We start from the raw sequence: 21573 nt of genomic DNA, 5'->3' as shown, positions 1-21573 counted from the left end.
CGCTTAATATCATGGGAAAATCAAAAGAAACCAGCCAAGACCTCTGTCACGTTCTGACCTTAGTTTCTTTTTTATGTCTCTGTTTTAGTTTGGTCAGGGTGTGAGTTGGGGTGGGCATTCTATGTTTTGTATTCTAGGTTTTGTATTTCTGGTTTTGGCCTTGTATGGTTCACAATCAGAGGCAGCTGTCGTTCATTGTCTCTGATTGAGAACCATACTTAGGCAGCCTGTTTTCCCACTATGATTTGTGGGTAGTTGTTTTCTGTGTCTGTGTTTTCCATACAGAACTGTTTCGGTTTTCATTTATTTCTCTTGTTTTTTTGTATTCTGTGTTCAGTTTAATAAATACATTATGGAAACACGCTGCGCATTGGTCCGATATTTCATACTCCTTGTCAGAGGAAGAAGAAAATTGTTGAAACCTCAGAAAAAAAAATTGTAGACCTCCACAAGTCTAGTTCATCCTTGGGAACAATTTCCAAATGCCTGAAGGTACCACATTCACCTGTACAAACAATAGTACACAGGTATAAACACCATGGGACCATGCAGCTGTCAATACGCTCAGGAAGGAGACGCGTTCTGTCTCCTAGAGATGAACATACTTTGGTGCGAAAAGTGCAAATCAAAGAAAAACAGCAAAGGACATTGTGAAGATGCTGGAGGAAACAGGTACAGAAGTATCTATATCCATAGTAAAACGAGTCATATATCGTCATAACCTGAAAGGCCGCTCAGCAAGGAAGAAGTCACTGCTCCAAAACCGCCATAAAAAAGACACTACGGTTTGCAACTGCACATGGGGACAAAGATTGTACTTTTTGGAGAAATATCCTCTGGTCTGATGAAACAAAAATATAACTATTTGGCCATAATGACCCTCAATATGTTTGGAGGAAAAGGGAAGGCTTGCAAGCCAAAGAACACCATCGCAACCGTGAAGCACGGGGGTGGCAGCATCATGTTGTGGGGGTGCTGTCACGGATTTCCTCCTCTTCATCTGAAGAGGAGAGGCGAAACGGATCAGAGGACCAATATGCGGCGTGGTAAGTGTCCATGGTAAATCTTTAATAAAGAAAGTACTGACACTGCATACAAAACAATAAACATATGACGACCGTGAAGCTACAACATAGACAATCACCCACAAACAAACAGTGCAACCCAGGCTACCTAAGTATGATTCTCAATCAGAGACAACGAATGACACCTGCCTCTGATTGAGAACCATACTAGGCCGAAACATAGAAATAACCAAATTATAGAAAAACAAACATAGACTGCCCACCCAACTCACGCCCTGACCATACTAAATAAATACAAAACAAAGGAAATAAAGGTCAGAATGTGACAGTACCCGCCCCCCCAAAGGTGCGGACTCCGGCCGCAAAACCTTGACCTATAGGGGAGGGTCTGGGTGGGCGTCTGTCCGCGGTGGCGGCTCTGGCGCGGGACGCGGACCCCACCTCACCATTGTCTTAGTCCGCCTTATTGTCCGCCTCCGTGGCTCTCTCACCATGGCCACCCTTCTCAATGACCCCACTGGACAGAGGTGGGGCAGCTCCTCGGGACAGAGGTGGGGCAGCTGCTCGGGACAGAGGTGGGGCAGCTGCTCGGGACAGAGGGGCAGAAGCTCTGGACAGAGGGGCAGAAGCTCTGGACAGAGGGGCAGAAGCTCTGGCGCCTCTGGGCTGAGGGGCTCTGGCGCCTCTGGGCTGAGGGGCTCTGGCGCCTCTGGGCTGAGGGGCTCTGGCGCCTCTGGGCTGAGGGGCTCTGGCGCCTCTGGGCTGAGGGGCTCTGGCGCCTCAGACTCCGGCAGCAGCGCCGGACAGGCGGGAGACTCCGGCAGCAGCGCCGGACAGGCGGGAGACTCCGGCAGCGGCGCCGGACAGGCGGGAGGCTCCGGCAGCGGCGCCGGACAGGCGGGAGGCTCCGGCAGCGGCGCCGGACAGGCGGGAGGCTCCGGCAGCGGCGCCGGACAGGCGGGAGGCTCCGGCAGCGGCGCCGGACAGGCGGGAGGCTCCGGACAGGCGGGAGGCTCCGGCAGCGGCGCCGGACAGGCGGGAGGCTCCGGCAGCGGCGCCGGACAGGCGGGAGGTTCCGGCAGCGGCGCCGGACAGGCGGGAGGCTCCGGCAGCGGCGCCAGACAGGCGGGACCACCTGCAGGGAGGAGACGGAGAGACAGCCTGGTGCGTGGGGCTGCCACAGGAACCACCAGGCTGGGGAGACCTTCAGGAGGCTTGGTGTTAAAAGGAGGCAACTGAAGGACCGGGCTGTGGGGGAGCACTGGAGCTCTGGTGCGCAACCTTGGCACCACTTCCCCAGGCTGGACAACTACTCTAGCCCGGACCCTCCAGAGTGCAGGCACAGGTTGAACCGGGCTGTGGATAAGCAAGGGAGATCTAGTGCTCACTACACGCATCTCTCCCCTAGGCTCCACTCCCACATTTGCCCGGCACAAGCGGAGCGCAGGCAGAGGACGCACTGCACCCTCCCAGCGCCCCGGAGACACAGCACGCAGAGCCGGCGCAGGATAACCTGGACCAAAACTGCGTACCGGCGACCAGACCCGCTGAGCAGGCACCATACGCCCTGGCTCAATGCCCACACTCGCATGGCACTTTCGGGGGGCTGCCCTATAGCGCACCGGGCTATGGACACGCACTGGCGACACCGTGCGCTTAACCGCATAACACGGTGCCTGACCAGTAATGCGCTGCTTATCATAAGCACAAGGAGTGAGCTCAGGTCTGCTACCTGGCTTAGTACCACACCTCGTCTGCCCCCCCCCAAATTTTTTTTGGGGCTGCCTCTCGTACCTGTCGCACTGCCGTGCTGGCTTCGCCAACCTCATCCTCCTGTAACCCTCCTTGCACTGCTCCATTGAATCCCAGGCGGGCTCCGGCACTCTCCCTGGGTCGACCACCCACCTGTCTATCTCCTCCCAAGTTGTGTAGTCCTGTGATGCTGGCAGCTGTTGTTGCTGCTGCTGCTGCTGTCGTCGCTGCTGTTTACCACGCCGCTTGGTCCGAGTTGGGTGGGTGATTCTGTCACGGATTTCCTCCTCTTCATCTGAAGAGGAGAGGCGAAACGGATCAGAGGACCAATATGCGGCGTGGTAAGTGTCCATGGTAAATCTTTAATAAAGAAAGTACTGACACTGCATACAAAACAATAAACAAATGACGACCGTGAAGCTACAACATAGACAATCACCCACAAACAAACAGTGCAACCCAGGCTACCTAAGTATGATTCTCAATCAGAGACAACTAATGACACCTGCCTCTGATTGAGAACCATACTAGGCCGAAACATAGAAATAACCAAATTATAGAAAAACAAACATAGACTGCCCACCCAACTCACGCCCTGACCATACTAAATAAATACAAAACAAAGGAAATAAAGGTCAGAACGTGACAGGTGCCTTGCTGCAGGAGGGACTGGTGCACTTCACAAAATAGATGGGACAAAATTCACCCAACTTATTGTGGGAAGCTTGTGGAAGGCTACCCAAAACATTTGACCCAAGTTATACAATTTAAAGGCAATGCTACCAAATACTAATTGAGTGTATGTAAACTTCTGACCCACTGGGAATGTGATGAAATACAGTGCCTTGCGAAAGTATTCGGCCCCCTTGAACTTTGCGACCTTTTGCCACATTTCAGGCTTCAAACATAAAGATATAAAACTGTATTTTTTTGTGAAGAATCAACAACAAGTGGGACACAATCATGAAGTGGAACGACATTTATTGGATATTTCAAACTTTTTTAACAAATCAAAAACTGAAAAATTGGGCGTGCAAAATTATTCAGCCCCCTTAAGTTAATACTTTGTAGCGCCACCTTTTGCTGCGATTACAGCTGTAAGTCGCTTGGGGTATGTCTCTATCAGTTTTGCACATCGAGAGACTGAAATTTTTCCCATTCCTCCTTGCAAAACAGCTCGAGCTCAGTGAGGTTGGATGGAGAGCATTTGTGAACAGCAGTTTTCAGTTCTTTCCACAGATTCTCGATTGGATTCAGGTCTGGACTTTGACTTGGCCATTCTAACACCTGGATATGTTTATTTTTGAACCATTCCATTGTAGATTTTGCTTTATGTTTTGGATCATTGTCTTGTTGGAAGACAAATCTCCGTCCCAGTCTCAGGTCTTTTGCAGACTCCATCAGGTTTTCTTCCAGAATGGTCCTGTATTTGGCTCCATCCATCTTCCCATCAATTTTAACCATCTTCCCTGTCCCTGCTGAAGAAAAGCAGGCCCAAACCATGATGCTGCCACCACCATGTTTGACAGTGGGGATGGTGTGTTCAGGGTGATGAGCTGTGTTGCTTTTACGCCAAACATAACGTTTTGCAATGTTGCCAAAAAGTTCAATTTTGGTTTCATCTGACCAGAGCACCTTCTTCCACATGTTTGGTGTGTCTCCCAGGTGGCTTGTGGCAAACTTTAAACAACACTTTTTATGGATATCTTTAAGAAATGGCTTTCTTCTTGCCACTCTTCCATAAAGGCCAGATTTGTGCAATATACGACTGATTGTTGTCCTATGGACAGAGTCTCCCACCTCAACTGTAGATCTCTGCAGTTCATCCAGAGTGTTCATGGGCCTCTTGGCTGCATCTCTGATCAGTCTTCTCCTTGTATGAGCTGAAAGTTTAGAGGGATGGGCAGGTCTTGGTAGATTTGCAGTGGTCTGATACTCCTTCCATTTCAATATTATCGCTTGCACAGTGCACCTTGGGATGTTTAAAGCTTGGGAAATCTTTTTGTATCCAAATCCGGCTTTAAACTTCTTCACAACAGTATCTCGGACCTGCCTGGTGTGTTCCTTGTTCTTCATGATGCTCTCTGCGCTTTTAACGGACCTCTGAGACTATCACAGTGCAGGTGCATTTATACGGAGACTTGATTACACACAGGTGGATTGTATTTATCATCATTAGTCATTCAGGTCAACGTTGGATCATTCAGAGATCCTCACTGAACTTCTGGAGAGAGTTTGCTGCACTGAAAGTAAAGGGGCTGAATAATTTTGCACGCCAATTTTTCAGTTTTTGATTTGTTACATTTTTTTTAAATATCCAATAAATGTTGTTCCACTTCATGATTGTGTCCCACTTGTTGTTGATTCTTCACAAAAAAATACAGTTTTATATCTTTATGTTTGAAGCCTGAAATGTGGCAAAAGGTCGCAAAGTTCAAGGGGGCCGAATACTTTCGCCATGCACTGTAAATAAAAGCTGAAATAAATCATTCTCTCTACTATTATTCTGACATTTCACATTCTTAAAATAAAGTGGTGATCCTGACTGACCTAGACAGGACATTTTTACTAGGATTAAATGTCAGGAATTGTGAAAAACTCAGTTTAAATGTGTTTGGCTAAGATGTATGTAAAACTTCCGACTTCAACTGTATTTCTCTCTCGCTGTCTCTCTCTCTGGCCTACACACAAACACTTCGTAGGTTCCGTATATATTAAAAGGTAAATGAAGCCATAGAAAAAGACAAGTAAACAGACTGTTTAGATGCTTCCTAGTGTTTATTAAACCTTGCTGATGGTGGTCGGGTGAATGTTTCGATACTCCAATACGAGTCTATTTTAAACCAACACACTCCATGGAACATCTCCCCAAATCTTTTACACCTTTTCATGATGAAATGCGATTGATTACTCACAATACTATATGATTCTGTACTGTGCAGTATTTTCATTTTAAGGGTTGAAACAGGACATGACTAGCGTACCACTTTTGAAAGGGATTCCTATTGGATTATAGTTAGCAGGTTCATTCATTTACTCTGAACGTTTATTGTATAACCCAATGGGCTGCTATGTAGACCACATGCTCTAACAAGAGCTGCATTGGCCTGGGGAGATCGTTGGGAAAGGGTAAAACCACCACCATACAATGGAACATGTACAGTACTGTGCAAGTCTAGTTTCACCGTGTCAGCACAAAAGTGTGCACACACCAGAGTACCTGCATATTCTATCCCATTAACTATCCACCACAAACAGTGTTATTGCCATTAACAGTAGCAGAATCTACCAGTAAAATACTGCTCATCTTGTGAAATAAGTCCCCATTGCACATTCAAATATTAGCTAGTCTTAGCTGTGTGAACACAATGGGAACGCCTTGAGGAAAGCAGATGCTTTAGAGATATCAGGTGGTGCACTGTAATCTCTGCAGCTCTGCTAATTGCCTCTTCATTCATTGGCATTAGGCTGTTTGTTCACTGTGCCTGGAGCCATCTTATATCACTGTATTGTTGCCATAGCCTGGTTAAACCAGACTGAATGATGCGCTCAGTTTGTGAATGAACCATTTGAGTATTCAGTCTGGCTTCCCCAGGCTACCACTGGCAACAGGATTCAGTTAACACTTTCAGCACTTCAAGTCTGCTGTGTTTGCACACTACATTTTAGTGTGATCCTACAGTTCTGAAAAGAAAAGGGCCCAAGGCTGGAACAACAAAACCTAAAGGTCGGAACAATAAAACCTAGAGGTAGGAACAAGAACTGCCATCTTCTTGTAATGCTCATACCAACCCAAATCCATAACAATACCTCTCTTAAAGTAAATGTCCAGTGTCCAGATTTCTATGAAATACGACCTATAATTACAATATGAGTTAAATAGTTTTCCTTCAAAAATGGTAAGCAGCTTTTATGTGTTGGAATGCTATGGGCGTAACCCAAAGTACCTCTCCCCCTATATACTGGTCATAAAAAATATTCACGCAGGTAGACAGCTGATTGTCCAGCTCATCCTCCTCTAGACCGCTGATTGGCCAGCTCATCCTCCTATTGTCCAGCTCATCCTCCTCTAGACTACTGATTTGCCTGCTCATCCTCCTCTAGACCGCTGATTGGCCAGCTCAACCTCTAGACTGCTGATTGTCCAGGTCATCATCCTCTAGACCACTGATTGGCCAGCTCATCCTCCTATTGGCCAGCTCATCCTCTAGACTGCTGATTGTCCAGGTCATCATCCTCTAGACCACTGATTGTCCAGGTCATCATCCTCTAGACTGCTGATTGTCCAGGTCATCATCCTCTAGACCGCTGATTGACCAGGTCATCATCCTCTAGACCGCTGATTGACCAGCTCATCATCCTCTAGACTGCTGATTGTCCAGCTCATCATCCTCTAGACTGCTGATTGTCCAGCTCATCATCCTCTAGACTGCTGATTGGCCAGCTCATCCTCTAGACTGCTGATTGGCCAGCTCATCCTCCTCTAAACCGCTGATTGTCCAGCTCATCCTCCTCTAAACCGCTGATTGTCCAGCTCATCCTCTAGACTGCTGATTGGCCATCTCATCGTCAGGAGTATTTTATTTTGTATTGTTTTTGTTATGGATCCTCATCAGTTCCTGCCAAGGCAGCAGCTACTCCTCCAGGGATCCAGCAATATTAAGACAATTTACATACAGTTAAAACATTACACTTCACAACACATCATTACATACTACTACAACATATCTACAATACAAAATCCATACGTACTTGTGTGTAGAGTGCGTGTGTTAGCATATGTGTGTGTGTGTGTATGTGTGCCTCTTCACAATCCACACTGTTCCATAAGGTGTAGTTTTATCTGTTTTTTAAATCTGATTCGACTGCTTGCATGAGTTACTTGATGTGGAATAAAGTTATATGTAGTCATGGCTCTATGTAGTACTGTACATTTCCCATAGTCTGTTCTGGGCTTGGAGACTGTGAAGAGACCTTTGGTGGTATGTCTTGTGGGGTATGCATCGGTGTCTGAGCTGTGTGCTAGTCTTTTAAACAGACAGCTTAGTGCGTTCAACAATTACATTTTCTTATTTCACCTTTATTTAACCAGGTAGGCCAGTGCGACAAAAAGAAAAACACAGAGTTACACATGGAATAAACAAACGTACAGTCAATAATACAGTAGAAAAAAATCTATATACAGTGTGTGCAAATGTAGTAAGATTAGGGAGGTAAGGCAATAAATAGGCCATAGTGGCAAAATGATTACAATTTAGCATCAACACTGGAGTGATAGATGTGCAGATGATGATGTGCAAGGAGAGATACTGGGGTGCCAAAGAGCAAAAAGAATAACAATATGGGATGAGGTAGTTGGGTGGGCTATTGACAAATGGGCTGTGTACAGGTGCAATGATCGGTAAGCTGCACTGACAGCTGATGCTTAAAGTTAGTGAGGAAGATATAAGACTCCAGCTTCAGTGATTTTTGCAATTCGTTCTAGTCATTGGCAGGAGAGAACTGGAAGGAAAGGCAGCCAAAAGGAGGTGTTGGCTTTGTGGATGACCAGTGAAATATACCTGCTGGAATGCGTGCTACTGGTGGGTGTTGCTATGGTGACCAGTGAGCTGAGATAGGGCGGAGCTTTACCTGGCAAATACTTAGAGATGACCTGGAGCCAATGGGTTTGGCGACGAATATGAAGCGAGGGCCAGCCAACGAGAGCATACAGGTCGCAGTGGTGGATAATATATGGGGCTTTGGAGACAAAACGGATGGCACTGTGATGGACTACATCCAATTTGCTGAGTAGAGTGTTGGGCGCTATTTTGTAAATCACATCGCCGAAGTCAAGGATCGGTAGGATAGTCAGTTTTACAAGGGTATGTTTGGCAGTATGAGTGAAGGAGGCTTTGTTGCGAAATAGGAAGCTGATTCCAGATTTAATTTTGGATTGGAGATGCTTAATGTGAGTATGGAAGGAGAGTTTACAGTCTAACCAGACACCTAGGTATCTGTAGTTGTCCACATATTCTAAGTCAGAACAGTCCAGAGTAGTGACGCGGGTGGGTGCGGGCAGCGATCGTTTGAATGGCATGCATTTAGTTTTACTAGCATTTAAGAGCAGTTGGAGGCCACGGAAGAAGTGTGGTATGGCATTGAAGCTCGTTTGGAGGTCTGTCAACACAGTGTCCGAAGAAGGGCCAGAATGGTTTACAGAACGGTGTCGTCTGCGTAGAGGTGGATCAGAGAATCACCAGCAGCAAGAGCGACATCATTCATATATACAGAGAAAAGAGTCGGCCCAAGAATTGAACCCTGTGGCACCCCCATAGAGACTGCCAGAGGTCTAGACAACAGTCCCTCCGATTTGACACACTGAACTCTATCTGAGAAGTAGTTGGTGAACCAGGCGAGGCAGTAATTTGAAAAACCAAGGCTGTTGAGTCTGCCGATAAGAATATGGTGATTGACAGAGTCGAATGACTTGGCCAGGTCGATGAAGACAGCTGCACAGTACTCTCTCTTATCGATGATGGTTATGATATTGTTTAGGACCTTGAGCGTAGCTGAGGTGCACCCATCTCCAGCTCGAAAGCCAGATTGCATAGCCGAGAAGGTACGGTGGCATTCAAAATGGTCGATGATCTGTTTATTAACTTGGCTTTCGAAGTCTTTAGAAAGCCAGGGTAGGATAGATATAGGTCTGTAACATTTTGGGTCTAGAGTGTCTCCCCCTTTGAAGAGGGGGATGACCACGACAGCTTTCCAATCTTTAGGGATCTTAGATGATACGAAAGAGAGTTTGAACAGGTTAGTAATTGGGGTTGCAACAATTGCGGCGGATAATTTTAGAAAGAGGATGGTCCAGATTGTCTAGTCCTGCTGATTTGTAGGGGTCCAGATTTTGCAGCTCTTTCAGAACATCAGCTATCTGGATTGGGGGTGGAGGGCTTGGGCAAGTTGCTGTGGGGGGTGCAGAGCTGTTGGCCGGGGTTGGGGTAGCCAGGAGTAAAGCATGGACATCCGTAGAGAAATGCTTGTTGAAATTCTCGATTATCGTAGATTTATTGGTGGTGAGTGTTTCCTAGCCTCAGTGCAGTGGGCAGCTTATTCTCCATGGACTTTAGTGTCCCAAAACTTGTCAATACTTCTCACAAATACAAGTAGTGATGAAGTCAATCTCTCCTCTACTTTGAGTCACATGCATATTATTCATGTTAGCTCTCGGTGTACATTTAAGGGCCAGCCGTGCGGCTCTGTTATGGGCCAATTGTAAATAGCTCTCTTTGTGGCACTTGACCATATGACTGGACCAGTGGAGACTGCTGAGGGGAGGACGGCTCATAGTCACTCCATTCCAGCCATGACACTCCTTTCCAGCCATTACTATGAACCGTCCTCCCTTCAGCAGCCTCCATTGGACAGGACAGTAGTCCAGGTGTGACAAAACTAGGGTCTGTAGGACATATTTTGTTGATAGCGATGCCAAGAATGCAGAGCAGCACTTCATTACGGACAGACCTCTCCCCATCTTAGCTTCCGCTGCATCAATATATTTTGACCATGTCAGTTTACAGTCCAGGGTTACACCAAGCAGTTTAGTCTCCTCAACTTGCTCAATTTCCACATTATTCATTACAAGATTTAGTTGAGGTTTAGGGTTTAGTGAATGATTTGTCCCAAATATGTTGGAGAGGCTTCCATTAAAGAACACCTGCCGTGTTCTGTTAGACAGGCAACTCTCAATCCACAATATAACAGGGGATGGAAAGTCATAACACATATGTTTCTCCAGCAGCTGATTATGATCAATGATGTCAAAAGCTGCACTGAAATCTAATAAAACAGCTCCCACAATCTTCTTATTATCAATTTCTCTCAGCCAATCATCAGTCATTTGTGTAAGTGCCATACAAATGTAATGCCCTTCCCTATAAGCATGCTGAATGTCTGTTGTTCATTTGTTTACTGTGAAATAGCATTGTATCTGGTCAAAAAAAATCTCCAAAAGTCTACTAAGGCTTGGTATCAGGATGATTGGTTGGCTGTTTGAGCCAGTAAAGGGTGCTTTGCTATTCTTGGGTAGAGGAATGACTTTTGCTTCCCTCCAGGCCAGAGGGCACACACTTTCCTGTAGGCTGATATTGTAGAGATGGCAAGTACTGTAGGTGTGGCAATATAGTCCGCTATCATTCTCAGTAAATTTCCATCCAAGCTGTCAGACCCAGGTTGTCATTGTTGATAGACAAAAAATAAATGTTCACCTCTTCAAAATTACAATTGCTTGTCTTTCCTAATTTGGTCAGTTATGCATGGATGTGTAAGTTCAGAGTTTGTTGTTGGCATGTCATGCTAATCTTGCAAATGAAAAAAAAAAGTAATAAAGTTGTGGCAGTATGAGTGGGTTTTGTGATGAATGAGCCATCTGATTCAATGAATGATGGAGCCGAGTTCGCCTTTTTGCCCAAAATGTCATTTAAGGTGCTCCAAAGCTTTTTTACTATCATTCTTTATCTTTGTTTCATAGTGCAGTTTCTTCTTATTTTTGTTCAATATAGTCACATGATTAGACACATTTAATTTTCCAAAAGGCTGTGCAGCCAGACTTATTTACCATTCCTTTTGTCTCATCCCTCTCAGCCATACATTTTATTCTATTCCTTATCAATCCACAGGGATTTAACAGTATTTACAGTCATTTTCTTAATTAATGGGTGCGTGCTTATTAGTAACTGGAATTAGTAATGTCATAAATGAGTCAAGTGCAGCATCTGGTTGCTCTTCATAACACACCACCGACCAGCAAATATTCTTTACATTTTCAACATAGGAACCACTACAAAACTATTGACATCTTATACACTATATTAGGCTCAGCCTTTCAAACTTTGGTTTTCCTAGATATGGCTAATAAACTCAGCAAAAAAAGAAATGTCAGTGTCAACTGCGTTCATTTTCTGCAAACTTAACATGTGTAAATATTTGGATGAAAATAACAAGATTCAACAACTGAGACATAAACTGAACAAGTTCCACAGACATGTGACTAACTGTAATGTGCGTTGTTTGAAGGAGACCAAGGCGCAGCGTAATTGGTGGTCATCATATTTATTTAAATGAGAACCAGCAACAAAATAACGTGAAACCAAAACGACCGTACCATACTGTTCCGTAGGCTACAAGAGCTGTACAAAAACAAGATCCCACAACATAGGTGGGAAAAAGGCTACCTAAGTATGATTCCCAATCAGAGACAACGATAGACAGCTGCCTCTGATTGGGAACCACACTCGGCCAAATACAAAGAAATACAAAACATAAAATGCCCACCCCACATCACACCCTGACCTCACCAAATATTTATCCGTTATTTTACCAGGTAAGATTTTTTTAAATATTTTTTTAACCTTTATTTAACTAGGCAAGTCAGTTAAGAACAAATTCTTATTTTCAATGACGGCCTAGGAACAGTGGGTTAACTGCCTGTTCAGGGGCAGAATGACAGATTTGTACCTTGTCAGCTCAGGGGTTTGAACTTGCAACCTTCCAGTTACTAGTCCAACGCTCTAACCACTAGGCTACCTTGCCACCCTGGTGACTGAGATGACTGAGAACACATTCTCATTTGCAGCAATGACCTGGGGAATAGTTACAGGGGAGAGGAGGGGGATGGATGAGCCAATTGTAAACTGGGGATTATTAGGTGACCGTGATGGTTTGAGGGCCAGATTGGGAATTTAGCCAGGACACTGGGGTTAACACCCCTACTCTTACGATAAGTGCCATGGGATCTTCTCTCTAAGGTCAGGGTGTGACACTAACAGAAATGGAATAATGTGTCCCTGAACAAAGGAAGGGTCAAAATCAAAAGTAACAGTCAGTATCTGGTGTGGCCACCAGCTGCATTAAGTACTGCGGTGCATCTCCTCCTCATGGCCTGCACCAGATTTGCCAGTTCTTGTTGTGAGATGTTACCCCACTCTTCCATCAAGGCACCTGCATGTTCCCGGACATTTCTGGGGGGTTGGCCCTATCTAACAGGTCCCAGAAGTGCTCAATGGGATTGAGATCCGGGCTCTTTGCTGGCCATGGCAGAACACTGACATTCCTGTCTTGCAGGAAATCACGCACAGAACGAGCAGTATGGCTGGTGGCATTGTCATGCTGGAGGGTCATGTCAGGATGAGCCTGCAGGAAGGGTACCACATGAGGGAGGAGGATGTCTTCCCTGTAACGCACAGTGTTGAGATTGCCTCAATGACACCAAGCTCAGTCCGATGATGCTGTGACACACCATGACGGACTCTCCACCTCCAAATCTATCCTGCTCCAGAGTACAGGCCTTGGTGTAACGCTCATTCCTTCGACGATAAATGCAAATCCAACCATCACCTCTGGTGAGACAAAACCGCGACTCGTCAGTGAAGAGCACTTTTTGCTAGTCCTGCCTGGTCCAGCGAGGGTGGGTTTGTGCCCATAGACAACGTTGTTGCCAGTGATGTCTGGTGAGGACCTGCCTTACAACAGGCCTACAAGCCCTCAGACCAGCCTCTCTCAGCCTATTGCGGACAGTCTGAGCACTGATGGAGGGATTGTGCGTTCCTGGTGTAACCCAGACAGTTGTTGTTGCCATCTTGTACCTGTCCCGCAGGTGTGATGTTCAGATGTACCAATCTTGTGCAGGTGTTGTTACACGTGTTCTGCGGACAATCAGCTGTCTGTCCTGTCTCCCTGTCTTAAGCGTCTCACAGTACAAACAATGCAATTTATTGCCCTGGCCACATCTGCAGTCCTCATTGCCTCCTTGCAGCATGCCTAAGTCACGTTCACGCAGATGAGCAGGTACCGTGGGCATCTTTCTTTTGGTGTTTTTCAGAGTCAGTAGAAAGGCCTCTTTAGTGTCCTACGTTTTCATACCTGTGACCTTAATTGCCTACCGTCTGTATGCTGTCAGTATCTTAACGACCGTTCCGCAGGTTTTTGGTTCATTGAACACGTATTGGAAACAGTGTTTAAACCCTTTACAATGAAGATCTGTTAAGTTATTTGGATTTTTTACAAATTATCTTTGAAAGAAAGTGTCCTGAAAAAGGGACGTTTCTTTTTTTACTGAGTTTATAGTATGATCACTACATCCAATGGATGTGGATACTGTTTTAGAGCAGATATCTGGAGAATTAGTAAATACATGCAGATCATTTAATTCCTGTGCTGTTTGTAAATACCCTGGTAGGTTGAGAGATAACCTGAACCAGGTTGCAGGCACTGGTTACAGTTTGAAGCTTTTTCTTGAGTGGGCAGCTTGATGAAAACCAGTCAATATTTAGGTCACTCTGAAAATATACCTCTGTTGATATCAAATACATTATCAAGCATTTCACACATAGTACAGTGTCCAGATACTGACTGTTGGCCCTTGGTGGTCTATAGGAACATCCCACTAGAATGGGCTTTAGGTGAGGCAGGTGAACCTGTAGCCATATTATTTCAACAGCATTTGACATGAGATCCTCTCTTCTCTCTCTGCTTCAATGAACCACTTAATTGGTTTGACTTATTTGTCCAGTTATTGTTTAATAATTAGGTGTTACATTTTCCTTGATGGACAGGTAGCTATCAAAGTTGAGTTGCTTCTCTTTTAGTTACTGTAGATGTTGCTAATACCTTCTTCAGTCGACTTTGTGTGTCGGCTATAGACCTGCTCCTTAACAACTTCTCCCTTCTTTATATGAAAACATGTTTCTCCTCCAACAGGTCTTTCCCTGAGCAACAGCTCTTGAATACCTGAGGAGTGGCTGAATTGAAAGGTGATGAATGAAAGCAAGGAGGGATGACCAGAAACTACCTTCATTCAGCCATCATACTCTCTTTCAGAGAAATCACCAGAACACTAGCTGGTCATTATGTCGTGTTTGTCTGGACCTTTCACAGCAACATTTGATCAATATGGCCATACATTTCTATTTGGGGCAATATCGTCATGGACCAAAATAGCGTTGTTTCTTTTTCTTGTGTAAATGCAGATCTAAAATGCCAAGATGTGCATATTTTCTTGTTTTCAAAAGTGTTGCTAAGATTTACAAGTAGTCTACATGTGTGTCAGTAACATAAACAACAACATACCTTGATATTAACGTAGACAATGTGTCCCCTCTTTTCCATGTCACCTGACATTGTTACAAATTCGAGTCATCCTCTTGGAATACAGAGCATGTCTAGCCACCCCTCTCTGCTTGTACCTTGCACAATGCACACACTCGGTCTACATATTTTCCACTTACTTATCTTGGCAAATACAGAGACCTTAGACATGATGCGTTTAATCTTCCATAGTGGTTAGTGCAAGGGTGTCAAACACGCGATCCGCGAGCCAAATGTGGCCCGCGGCATCATTTCTATGTTTTATGAGATTGGAAAAGACCATTCCTCCATACAGAACTTCTCCAGATCCTTAATATCCTTAGTCTGCTCTTATGGGCAGCCCTTTTCAATTCAAACCACAGGTTTTCAATGGGGCTCAAGTCTGGAGACTGAGATGGCCATTGCAAAATGTTGATTTTGTACCCATTAAACAATTTCTTTGTACATTTTGATTAGTGCTTGGGGTTATTAACTTGCTGTAAGATCCACTTGCGGCCAAGTGTCAGCCTCCTGGCAGAGGCAACCAGGTTTTTGTCAAAAATGTTGGTTATGCCGTTGACCTTAACAAGGGCCTTACAGCCAGTGGAAGGAAAATATCCCCATAACATCAAAGATCCACCACCATATTTTACCTTAGTTGTGAGGTACTTTTCTGCTTCTGTTTTTCAATGCCAAACCCACCACTAGCGTGCATGGCAAAAGAGCTCTATTTTCATGGCATCTGACCATGAAATGTTAAAAAAAATATATATATAGTATATCCAAACAGCAAGTGGTCTCAACCCCTCAGGGGGAAAAAAGTTTGAGGGAACCAATCAATGCACCTGACAGCTATCCCGTTGCAGCAGCGTCAGTGCACCCATGCTCATGTCTTACATCACTCTTTAACCACCCTGTTGATCTCAGTGTCATTTTTTTATTCCCTTTTGAAAAAACAGGTACTAACTTTGCATCAGCAAGCAAGTCATAGTAAAACCAGCCCAAATAGAGCAATTCACATTTCAGTTCCGTTGCATATTTGCAAAGTTGTTTGTGATTAGAGTCCATACAATATAATGTCCTCAAAAACAGGAGGATTTGTATTTCCATTTGCCTAATCAGTTTTGTAAACCAACTCTATTTGAGAAGAAATGTAATTGGTGGATCTATAATATCTGAACAGACCAAAGAAAACGACAATAAGCAAGTACCAGAGCTAGCCTGCGTGTTAAATGGCACCTTAATACCTGTATAGAGCACTACTTTTGACCAGAGCCCTATGGGCCTTGGTCAAAAGTAGTGCACTTTGTAGGGAATAGGGTTCCATTTGGGACACAACCCTAGTCTACAGTTCATCAACCCCCCTAATTCAATGTGACAAACCACTTTGGGTGAGGCCACCATTTCTACACAACACTAAAACACTTTGCATGGTTTATTACAAATGTAAATGAGCCAAATCTAAACTTCAGTCACACTTTAAACAAACTACCACTACCTAAAGGCTTTATGGCAAAGTCCTTATAAGCACTACATAAATATTTCACAAATGATGTATAGGCTGACCAAAGTCATACTACATACATACTGTACCTCAGTGGAGCATTCGACACGGTCAGCCACGTCATCCTGCTGGACCGCATGGAGAAGCTCCTGGGTCTGTCAGACACTGTCCAGGACTGGTTCAGGTCCTTTCTCACTGATTGCTACCAGTTTATACCCATCAGTCCTAGTACAGTAGGTCAGAAACAGCTGTGGTCCGACAGGGGGTCCTTCAAGGCTCGGTCCTGATGCCACTAATGTTTTGTATCTACATGGTGCCACCGGGAAACATTGTGAGGGAACATCGACTGGGCTTTCACTTTTATGCTGACGAGAAACACTGACACTGCCAATACCACTGCACTCCTGCTCAGCTGCCTGCAGGTCATCAAAGCATGGATGCAGTTGGGTTTCCTGCAGTTAAACTGCAAAAAGACAGAGGTTGCCCTGATTGGCAGTCACACTATCATAAACAGCAGCAGCAGCTTACAGCCTCAATACTGATGGGGTCAAGGTCCTCCCCTCCACTGAGGTTCGCTACCTGGGTATGATATTTGACAGCCAGCTCTCATTTGAGGTCCACATCAAGAGTATGACCAAAGTCTCATTTTTACATCTACAGAACATTGCCAGGTCATCCACGCCTTTATTTCATCCCGTCTGGACTATTGTAACGCCCTTTTTGTTGTCTGCCAAGTGTCCAAAACTGTGCTGCACGTGTCCTAACCCACACCTCCTCTGGTGAGCACATCACTCCAGTGCTGTTCAACCTATACTGGCTCCCATGCTCATTCATCGACCCCAAAATCCTGGTCCACACTTACCAAGCTATCCACAACTCTGGACCCAAGTACCTGTCTGACCTTATTCTAACCTCCGATCACATACGCACCCTTCGCTCCTCCAGGTCTGTCTCCCTTCAGCAGCCCCACAGAAGACTGAAAACTATGGGTAACAGGGCTGTCAGTTGCACGGCTCTGTGGCTGTGGAACACACCTCCATACACTATTAGGGCTGCAGAGTCTATGGCCTCCTTTAAAGGCACAGGCAGTGCCGTTCAGAAAAGCTTTCATGGACCTCTGCTATTTCTGTTCTGGATTGCTTTTATTAATGTAATACATATATGTAGAAAATAGTAGAAAATAAAGATTTTTTTTTTTTTTACTATTTTCTACATTGTAGAATAATAGTGAAGACATCAAAACTACGATATAACACTTAAGGAATCATGTAGTAAACCAAAAAAAGTGTTAAACAAATCAAAATATGTTTTATATTTCAGATTCTTCAAAGTAGCCACCCTTACCTTGATGACAGCTTTGCACACTTTTGGCATTCTCTCAACCAGCTTCATGAGGTAGTCACCTGGAATACATTTCAATTAACATGTGTTCCCTGTTAAAGGGAATTTGTGGAATTTCTTTCTTTCTTACCAATCAGTTGTGTTGTAACAAGGAAGGGGTTGGTATACAGAAGGTAGTCTTTTACCAAATAGGGCTAAGTCCATATAATGGCAAGAACAGCTCAAATAAGCAAAGAGAAACGACAGTCCATCATTACTTTAAGACATGAAGATCAGTCAATCTGGATGTTTCTTCAAGTGCAGTCGCAAAAACCCTCAAGCACTATGATGAAACTGGTTCTCATGAGAACCGCCACAGGAAAGGAAGACCCAGAGTTACCTCTGCTGCAAAGGATAAGTTCATTATAGTTACCAGCCTCAGATACTGCAGTCCAAATAAATGCTTCACAGAGTTCAAGTAACAGACACATTTCAACATCAACTCCTCAGAGGAGACTGTGTGAATCAGGCCTTATTGGTCGAATTGCTGCAAAAAAAACACTACTAAAGGACACCAATAATAAGAAGAGACTTGCTTGGGGCAAGATTCATGAGCAATGAGCATTAGACTGGTGGAAATCTTTCCTTTGGTCTGATGGGTCCAAATGTGCGATTTTTGGTTCCATCCGCCATGTCTTTGTGAGACGCAGAGCAGGTGAACAGTTGATCTCCACATGTGTGGTTCCCACCATGAAGCATGGAGGAGGAGGTGTGATGGTGCTTTGCTGGTGACAGTGTCAGTGATTTATTTTGAATTCAAGGCACACTTGACCAGCATGGCTACCACAGCATTCTGCAGAGATACGCCATCCCATCTGGTTCGTGCTTAGTGGGACTATCATTTGTTTTTCAACAGGACAATGACCCAACACACCTCCAGGCTGTGTAAATGCTATTTGACCAAGAAGGAGAGTGATGGAGTGCTGCATCAGATGACCTGGTCTCCACAATCACCCAACCTCAACCCATTTGAGATGTTTTGGGATGAGTCGGACTGCAGAGTGAAGTAAAAGCAGCCAACAAGTGCTCAGCACATGCTGAAACTCCTTCAAGACGGTTGGAAAAGCATTCCTCATGAAGCTGGTTGAGTGAATGCCAAGAGTGTGCACAGCTGTCATCATCAAGGCAAAAGGTTGCTATTTGAAGAATAAAAAAATATATATATATTTTGATTTGTTAAACACTTTTTTGGTTACTACATGATGCTTTGAATTGAAGTGGGCAGAGGACAGAAATATATCAAGGATCTGGAAAGATTCTCTATGGAGGAATGGTCTAATATCCTTCCCAATATGTTCTCTAATCTCATAAAACATTTGAGAAAAAGGCTCAGTGTTGTTATCCTGGCATGGGCAGGGTGTTAGAGGATTGAAAACAGGAGTGACAATCATTTTGACCACTATCTTTTTGAGAAATATTTGTATTACTTTCTAAACAAAAAGTCTTTCTCTGAGCAATTGTATTAGTACAATATATCTCATTATTTCAGTGTTATATACAGTATTTTTCACTCATCTTTATCAAGGGTGCCAATAATTATGGACCTGACTGTATATGCACTCCCCTACGATAAAACAGATATGTATGAAAATGCCCTCAAATAAAAGGTGACATTCTGTCATGTCGCCTCATATAAAACATTCAATATCAAATCCAAAATGCTGGAGTTTAGAGCCAAATTAAATGTTTTATCTTCACTGTCCAAATGAATACGTAAGGTAGTGTATACTCATGTCTATATGCTCATGTGATGAGTACCCTTGCCTCAGACCTGAAGACTTGTGTTGGCTCCACTTGTGTCTTTATTCCCAGATATGTGTTCCTCCAGCCAGGGGCACAACTTTGGTTTTAGAAGTGGGGGGGTCATAAACATATGTTATTTTTTATCCAGTCGGATAAACATTCGAAACCTTCTACCCAACCGCTCGGAGGTGTCAACACGGTCCTAAAGCACTCCGTTGCCTAATTTTGTATCACATTCCAATTATAAAACTGGGGGGGACAAAAATGCAATTCCAGTAAACGTTGCGCCCCTGCCTCCAGCGTGACGTTTCTGAAGATACACAGTGCTCCAGCTGTCTGGATGTGTTCACTGAGCCAGTCTCCATTCCATCTGGACACAGCTTCTGCAACACCTGTATTAGTGAAAGCTGGGACAGCAGTGACCATTACCAACGTCCACTCTGTCTGGAGATATCAAATCAAAATCAAATTTTATTTCTCACATTCGCCAAATACAACAGGTGTAGTAGACCTTACCATGAAATGCTTACTTACAAGGACTTAACTCGTATTTTTCTTAACTGCATTGTTGGTTAAGAAAAATATTTACTAAATAAACTAAAGTAAAAAATAAAAGAGCAACAATAAAATAACAATGTGGCTATGTACGGGGGGTACTGGTACCGAGTCAACGTGCGGTAGTACAGGTTAGTCGAGGTAATAGAATGCAAATAGTCTGGGTAGCCATTTGATTAGCTGTTCAGCAGTAGTATGGCTTGGGGGTAGAAGCTGTTAAGAAGCCTTTTGGACCTAGACTTGGAGCTCCGGTACTGCTTGCCGTGCAGTAGCAGAGAGAACAGTCTATGGCAATGTTTAGAGCCTACTTCTGACACTGCCTGGTATAGAGGTCCTGGGTGGCAGGAAGCTTGGCCCCAGTGGTGTAACAGGCCTGCCACACTACCGTCTGTAGCGCCTTGCGGTCGGAGGCCGAGTAGTTGCCATACCAGGCGGTGATGCAACCAGTCAGGATGCTCTCGATGGTGTAGCTGTATAACTTTTTGAGGATCTGTGGACCTATGCCAAATCTTTTCAGTCTCCTGAGGGGGAATAGGCATTGCCATGTCCTCTTCACGACTGTCTTGGTGTGTTTGGACCATGAAGACAGATTCCACAGAATTCCTGAGCTATATGTCAACATAACAATCAGAGAGGCTGTTGATAACCATATAGCCCCAGGCAAAGCCCTAGTCCCAGTCTGACCTCCAGGCACTGCCCCAGCCATAGACCCAACCCCAGCCCTTGTACCAGCCATAGCCTTAGTCCCAGCCCGAGCTCCAGGCCCTGCCCCAGACATAGACCCAACCCTATTCTCAGCCATAGCCCTAGTCCCTGCCCTAAAAGTGAGTCTTAAAGACAAAACAAACCATCTGGGAGAAAGAGGTCAGTGAGTGTTAAAGACAAACCATCTGGGAGAAAGAGGTCAGTGAGTGTTAAAGACAAACCATCTGGGAGAAAGAGGTCAGTGAGTGTTAAAGACAAACCATCTGGGAGAAAGAGGTCAGTGAGTGTTAAAGACAAACCATCTGGGAGGAAGAGGTCAGTGAGTGTTAAAGACAAACCATCGGGGAGAAAGAGGCCAGTGAGTGTTAAAGACAAGACAAACCATCTGAGAGACTGGATATATAAGGCACAACAATATAGTGGAGGCTGCTGAGGGGAGGACGGCTCATAATAATGGCTGGAACGGAGCATATGGAATGGCATCAAACCACGTGTTTGATGTATTTGATATCATTCCACTGATTCCGCGCCAGCCATTACCACAAACCCCTCCTCCCAAACTAAGGTGCCACCAATCTCCTGTGCAACAATAACTACCTTCCTTTAAAACAGGCAGTTGGAGTGTAGTCCACTTGAAAGTGTATTGATGTTCCTCTCTGTCCACAGCTGAAGAATGCAAAGGCAACATCAGATCCAGGAGAAATGTAAGGTTACGGAGGTCCAACACAGCAAGGTGAGTCCTGACCTCTCATATCAGGTTCAATTGTTTTCAGGGTAGGCTGCCACAAACTACAAACAATTACA

The sequence above is a fragment of the Oncorhynchus tshawytscha genome, linkage group LG10 (assembly GCF_018296145.1).
Source record: "Oncorhynchus tshawytscha isolate Ot180627B linkage group LG10, Otsh_v2.0, whole genome shotgun sequence".
In the NCBI taxonomy this organism is placed as follows: domain Eukaryota; kingdom Metazoa; phylum Chordata; class Actinopteri; order Salmoniformes; family Salmonidae; genus Oncorhynchus; species Oncorhynchus tshawytscha.
Note: the sequence above shows the minus strand (reverse complement) of the source record.